The sequence below is a fragment of the Tubulanus polymorphus genome, chromosome 6 (assembly GCF_964204645.1).
Source record: "Tubulanus polymorphus chromosome 6, tnTubPoly1.2, whole genome shotgun sequence".
NCBI classification, from domain to species: domain Eukaryota; kingdom Metazoa; phylum Nemertea; class Palaeonemertea; order Tubulaniformes; family Tubulanidae; genus Tubulanus; species Tubulanus polymorphus.
The window spans coordinates 6,410,927-6,418,037 of record NC_134030.1 but is presented as its reverse complement, the minus strand read 5'-3'; the positions used below and the strand labels follow the sequence as shown (position 1 = coordinate 6,418,037).

Here is a 7,111-nt window from a genome sequence, read left to right as displayed (position 1 = left end):
GTTGTGGTGTAGCAGCAGCAGCAGCTGCAGCAGCAACAGCAGTAGCAGCAGCAGCAGTAGCAGCAACGGTAGTGAGGCGCAGGAAAAAGATTGGCCGCGCAGGTGGCTCAGTTCTCTAGCGACGAATCGCATTTGCGGCGGCAGTGGCGGCAGAAATATATCATTGGTAACTCGCGAGCGCTCTGTGAGATCGACATCAGCGCGACAGAGCGGACTCATACAGTCTCTCTAAACACCACACGAAACTTTTTTCATCTTCTGCTCAAAACTTTTCTATGTATATACATTTAACCGGATTATTTATGATTGTTAGATGATGTGGACGGCGTCGATGGCCGGAAGGATTTTATCTAGTTTCGGGTAAGCTGTTTACGTATATAAGATATTTACGAGAATAATATATGAGCTGATGATCAAGAAAATACTCCATCAATTCTAATACCGTCAAAGTTGGGGCAGCGATCACAAAAACACTGTTGTCGCTCGCGTATCGAGGTAAATAAATCAGGGAGAGATGATCTTAGTTGGTTAACATTAGCTTTCTTGATAGATTAGCCGGCTTCTTCGGTTTAATCGACTTCATCGTAAGGCGTACATAGTTTACTCAGCAAATGCGGATACTCTTACTGTTACGTTACTGCTGGTCAGTATATTTAGTGGTGGTTGTTGAAGCATCTTCGCTAGTTAACTCAATAGCGCATACAGAAATCAACAAAGGCAAGGGGAAGATATGTTTCACCTATCCAAAGTCGACTTAAACAAATTACATGTAAGTTATTCGAAACCGGTAATTTAGATTTAGAAACAATTCGTCATAACTCGCGGAAATCGGCTGATGAAGTCTGACTGTGGTTTCTAATTGTTTCTAGAATATTTAGATATAAAGCTCCAATGAAAAGAATTTTGCAAGTTTAAATAACGTCGTAAAAAAAATCTTACGCGTAATATTATCGGTAAAACTATCGTAAGCGTTTATGTTTTACACATGGAAGGTTAAATCTATTAATAGTAAAATACTGTTGTTCGTCGTCCATGAATATTGTTTTAATGCGCCCTAGTCGATCTACGCACATGTTCAGCAGACAGAATAAGACCCATTCTATTACTGAAATTAAAATAATAACGCGTAACGTGTTTTTATTCTATATCATTTTGCTATTTTCATCTCAACCATTTAGACCTTATTTTCCGCTTTCTGGGAATTTTATATTTTCCTATTGTTTAGAGCTACGAAAAGCAATGCGACGGTACTTACCTTTTTTTCAAAGTTTTAATGACAAACTCATAATCATGATGTTAACTATCATGAGCATTGTAGCAATTGGTGAAATTGATAAAGACATATATTACGTACACATGAATATTTGGTAGATGCCTTTTCGAAAAAAACCACGGCACTAAACTGTAGGGCTTATTTTGTTATGATTTGATTTTTCTGGATCAGCATCGTAGGCTTACGTGAAAAATTACTTTGTTTTTGTATAACCAGAACAAACGTATTATTCAAGATTTATCGAGCATTTCAAACGTGACTAGGATCTTTTTTTGTGATAGTTCATGATAAGTCGATGAGTTCACCACTCGAATGCCTCCGCATTGAACCATTCGTTTCTAATATACCGGAATAGAACCTTCACTACAATCGATTTGTTGGACTCGATTTGGACCGAGCTTAGGGCGAGGACAATTTCATTTACGGTTTGAATGAAACACCACTCGTCCCCACAGGCCCACAGTTGTCTCAGGCGCATTCATAAAATCAGTACTACGCGCAGTTCAAATCAACAGAGACTCTATTTCCCTGGCATCGCGCTTATATGAGGTAAATCGAGTGAAATTGTCTCTTTCCCCTTTCACAAATCAAATAACTGTCCCATTCATCAAATATCCGTCATCGGTGGTCAAATGAAACAAAACATAGTTTGAAGCAGTTTGTCGGCTACAGCGCATAAAGACTGTGGTGTATTAGTTAACATGTAAAAACCCAGTGTTTAATGTCTGAGAATTTTGGAGTTTATCAGAAAAATCAAAAGAGAAATCAAAATGATCATTCTATATTTCATATTATATCTTATTACATCGTTTTGGTTTCTCTGATGGAGTTTAGATATAATCTCCTAAACGGTCAGACAATAAACGCTTCAATATCAACTCAGGATTTTTACTTATTAACACTAAATACTAGATTAATAGCTTCCAGTCATACTGTGATGTAGTGACCGATGACTAGTATTTTAAGTAGATTTTACTATTCTAACTTTCATCCTCTTTAACGAGTTATAGTGGATCGACGCGTCTTTAAAAGAAGTGCTTGTAGTATGGATCATTTTCTTTGTCGGAGCATTAGTATTGTCACCGATTTTGCAGCCACAACAGCTTTGGCTGTCAGTGATGTTGGAAACCGATAGAGAAGTGATTTGAACGCCGGGTCGAATGTCATTATTTCCATATGGAGCATGTAACATGCAGTGATTCCTTTGTTAGTGGTATATCGGTTTTATGATTGAAGTATATTTTCGTGTAATAATTTTATATCCTGATGTCATCGGTAATCATAGGGTTTTTTTAAAAAGAGAATTCGCGTGCACTTTAACGCTTATGTCATTGTTCGACGCCTTTGGTTTAAGTTGGTTCAAATATACTTTCGAACGACTGTAAAGGCGAACAAATGCATCTAAGCTGCACTACATATCTACTACATATCTACTCGACGATGATAACAATATTCTTCATATTTCGTACAAAAGGTACAGACTAGTAGAGAAAAAATTAGAATATAGAAATATAACTCAAAAATCCATGTTTAAATTGGAAAAAATAACGTATCTACAGTCTGAATAATCTAAGGATGAAAATTCGAAGGTACAACTCTAATAGATTGCGTGACTATCATGATCAGGCTAACAATACAATAACACACCCGACAGCTTTAGAAATGAACTGATTACAAATTGCAATTTACAAAATGACCCGGTCGTTGCAGAGAGGTATCATTTTTTATCCGTAAATGATTTTACACTTTACAAATCTTGCACGCTAAAGATGAATGTACGATACGCCAAAAACTCGTTCATTTCTGTTGAATTAGATTCTGACTTGGCTGCAATTTCACTGTTGACATTTCAATCGATGAATTTTCAACGGCGTCATGTGCGTTTAAGAGAAATACTATTTACCCTCAATTCACACGTCCGTATACTGGAATGTTCAGATTTTATTGGAATATCTCTGCACTGTAATATTAGTATTATCAATATACGTCACGCCATTCCGCAAGACTCCGTATGGCATTGTGTAACACGACCACGATTTGTAATTCTAATCTCGTATCGTCTGAAAATTTGAGTTAGGAGAATATAAACTACCGAAAATTAAGCTTGCATAACGGATTGAAAGATGGCAATTCCATTGCTTAATGTTTTGACGGCGGCCAGCAACGCTGCACGGACTTTCAAAAATATCGCTCTTCACGAAATACAAACGTTTCATCTACCTTCAATAAAACCACCTATTTCCTTTCTACGGGAGACATATTGACGAAATAGTCTTTTAAGTAAATATCGTTTGATGTTGCTGAGCAGAGTGCTGTTAACAGAGAGCCCGATCCGTCACACCGTTATGAGGTACATCGCAGTTCCATTTTTAACCGAACTACATTTATTGAAATCTACCCGAAATGCAGATATTTAAGTTCTAATGTCTATTGATTCGGCATTAGTTTGTTCATTCCATTGGCCGCTCTGCAAATTGATTTCCTTCACCAATGGAGTTATGAAAAGAGATTCAGTCGCATAGAGGCATCCGAGGGAAGTAAGCTTCAATTCCACATCACTATTTTGCACTTGTTTAATGAACTAAAATTGTCCGTGTAGTCTAGAAATGTCGAATAGATGCGTCCACATCTCAATTACACGTCAGCTGCGAATAAGTGGTTGGTGAGCCTCGAAATTATTGAATTTTTGAAATATGGCCCTGCTGATTATCAATAAGTTTAGCACTCGGCGTCGACTGTGTATACCTAATAATCTAGGCAGGTGATGTAAATTCATCAACACCCGTAGTGGCTATCGACATTTAAAATCCACAAACCTCAATCCATGACATCACCGAACGTCAACATTTACCTGAACAAACATTCGTAAGTTCTAACTGATGGCTAGTAGTAGAGCCTGATTGTGTGGTGTCGGTGCAGTGGTCAGGCGCTAGCTGGAGGTATTTGATAACCACATCGACCATCGATCAAATGACCCGGCAGTTTCAAATTATACTTCGAACAACAAAAATCTGGCGCCTGCTGTGCGTGGTTAAGTCACTTGTTGAACTAGCAAACACTCCCTGGAACACTCCTAGTTGATAATCGATGTAGTATGCGCTCGAAAATTCAACATTTTATTGAGACGTAAATATCTTATGTGAAATCCTAAGATGAAATTTCGTTTTAACAGTTGATTTTTTCGCTTCGCAAGAAAACCGATGCACGATTGTCAGAAAAATCCTGAGAACATGATTTTAATGTCTTCGTCGGTGATTTGGAGCGAATATCAATTTTCGAACGGGATTTGCTTTAAGCGACAAGACATGCAGAGATGCATCTAATGTTCGATTCGAGATGTCTGGTTTATTCTCGACCTCGTAACCAATTTAACTTCAAGTTGCGTATTGAGAAATATAGATTTCTGCCATTTGCTTCATTTTGCGGTGTATCGACTAATGCAGTCCTAGTTATTGGATAATCCAGCTACTGCTTTACATTAAAAAGCTTCGTTCTTATTGCCTTCGTCGAGATAAATGACCAATATCTAAAAAAGAGGATCCTTCTTGATTGATGTAACATTGGCTTACTGTCGGCAGGCCACAAACCTTCTGAAGTACCTTCCGATGCTATTTAGAATGCTTGAGCACACGCATGGTGCCAAATACGTATCCATGATCTCAAGATCGTAATCGTAATTTTCAAATGAAATGATTGGAAATTAAGACGAAAGTTTATTCGAATGATTTAGTTGATACCCGTGAAGAAACTCGATATGTAACAGTTTGCATATATAATGCACGATGTTCTGATTAGAGTGCGATATAAAAGCTAAACTCGATAGCAAAAGATCTTATGACATCTAATCAGATATTGCGCAGTATTGAAATCTGTTACAATATTACATTGAATTCACGTGTTTGATATTGCTGAATGCATTCCGAAGAGATTATTGTACTCTTACTTAGAATTGTAATTAATTTTGATTAATTTTGATTTTTTCGTTGGAGCTCATTACAAAGCAGCTTTACGACATGGGAACATGAAATGTAATACTTATAATAACTATTTCTATATTCAATAATCTTCTATCTCACACCTCACGTCAACATAAACATACATTCGATCACCTGCTAAAGCAAATCATTTCGAACGCTTCGTAGGTATCCCTACGATACAGTGATACTAAAACCCGATGATCATCCTATCTCTACATCGTCCTGCGCTAGACTAAATGTTTTGGTTATCCGATGTAATCTCGGGCTATCAACAGATTATCCAAAGCTCATTTTGTGCTTATAATAAAAGCGATTCTTTTTCAGCGCATTATATAGTTTACCCCTGAAAAGCGGCGTTACTCAAATGCATTATGAGATTAAACGGAAACGTAGGCATTCAGCCAGTGGGGCGAATAAATAATTCATACCGTAGTTTTCTAGTGAATCTAGCCTGTCGCTTCCCTTGATTCGCAATTCATAACGCCATGCGTAGCATCCCACCACAACTCCTGAGGCACTTAATAATATGTTAAATTATTAGACAAAAGTTCTGAACTAATTTCTATACTTTTACAACTATCCAAATAGAAGACCCTCCAATAGATAGAAAGCCATTGGTAAATAATTCAAGAACCGGGAAATAATGGCCGTTTGTCCACGTCTTGCAGAAAGTGCATAACAAAGATTCGGAGAATTGTGAATACAATATGTCAGGCTTCAAGAATATGAAAATGATGTTTCTGCCGATTCCAGCTCCTCTCGCCACTACATCGCACCTTTCCATACTCTACCTGGCACTCTGTACGTACACTACTTACAGTAAATCGCAAATGCTCCTTTTGAAGTGTTTGTTGAAGGCTTCTTGTTGTTCCTTGGTAGTCGTTACCGATAATTACATTTATGGACGAGACCACAGTAGCCGTCTAGGTCTGCGTCTGGGAACACGAATGTGTGGCTGGTGAACGAACTAATGCTGCGATGAACGTTCGCAAACAATTTGAATCTCAGATTCGTATGGTGGCTGATTTGGGCCAGACGGGAAAAAATCAGAGATACGTAGATAAGGGCGACAAAAGTAGACATAACGAAAATAACGCGACAACACGAAAGAACATTCGTAATGACGTTATTCTGTGTAAGTTAAATATTCTCTATTCTTGCAATAGAAAGGCGTGAAACTTGAGTATAGTCGGTTCTGCAGATAACCCCTGGATGAGCTTTATCAGAAGCTAGTTGCAAGTTTTTTACATCTGGAAAATATGAAACAAGATAAACCCACAGTCCTGGAGAAAAAAGTCGTTCTTCGAAATATATTGTATTTGTTTCTTAACATCCCAATGAACGGTTTGCCTGAATGGAATTAAGTTCATTCAGTATTACTTCTTTGATCTGAATGATGATATAGTTTTCTTCTTAAATCTTCACAAAGAATTTGATACTTCGAAATAGATTCGAAAGTACTGAAAACTGAATCTGTGCATTAGGGATTTTAAATTTTTTTTGTTTTGTTATTGCTCCCATAAAATGAGCAGCCAATCAGCCTCTATTCTATACTATGTCACAAAATGGATGACATCGAGAAGATCATGGGATTCATTAAGAAAGTTTCCGATAGATCTTTTGAAGTCGATTAGCGTCCTGATTACTCCTTAGAACTAATATTCTAATTGAACATGTTCTATGTTTTTCGGCCTACAATTCGTAATCGCTCGGTAAGAATGCTGCAATTGCCACAATAAGAAGAAAATCTTCAAAGACAGACTGGGCTCATTTTACCTAAGCTAATAAACCTGTTTGCTACGTCTTATGCGACCGAACATCACTGAGGAGAAATCTTTTCATCTGGCAAGAACAGATAATA

At 37.4% G+C, this 7,111-nt stretch overlaps 1 long non-coding RNA gene across 1 annotated transcript in view; it reads left to right on the top strand.

Annotated features, from left to right (window-relative positions):
- The first annotated feature begins 318 nt into the window (after positions 1–318).
- The window catches only part of LOC141907689 (uncharacterized), a 52,298-nt gene continuing 45,505 nt past the window's right edge, over positions 319–7,111 (top strand). Inside the window, exon 1 of the long non-coding RNA XR_012619537.1 lies at positions 319–360. This is a non-coding gene — a long non-coding RNA (uncharacterized LOC141907689). The remainder of the gene's footprint in view (positions 361–7,111) is intronic.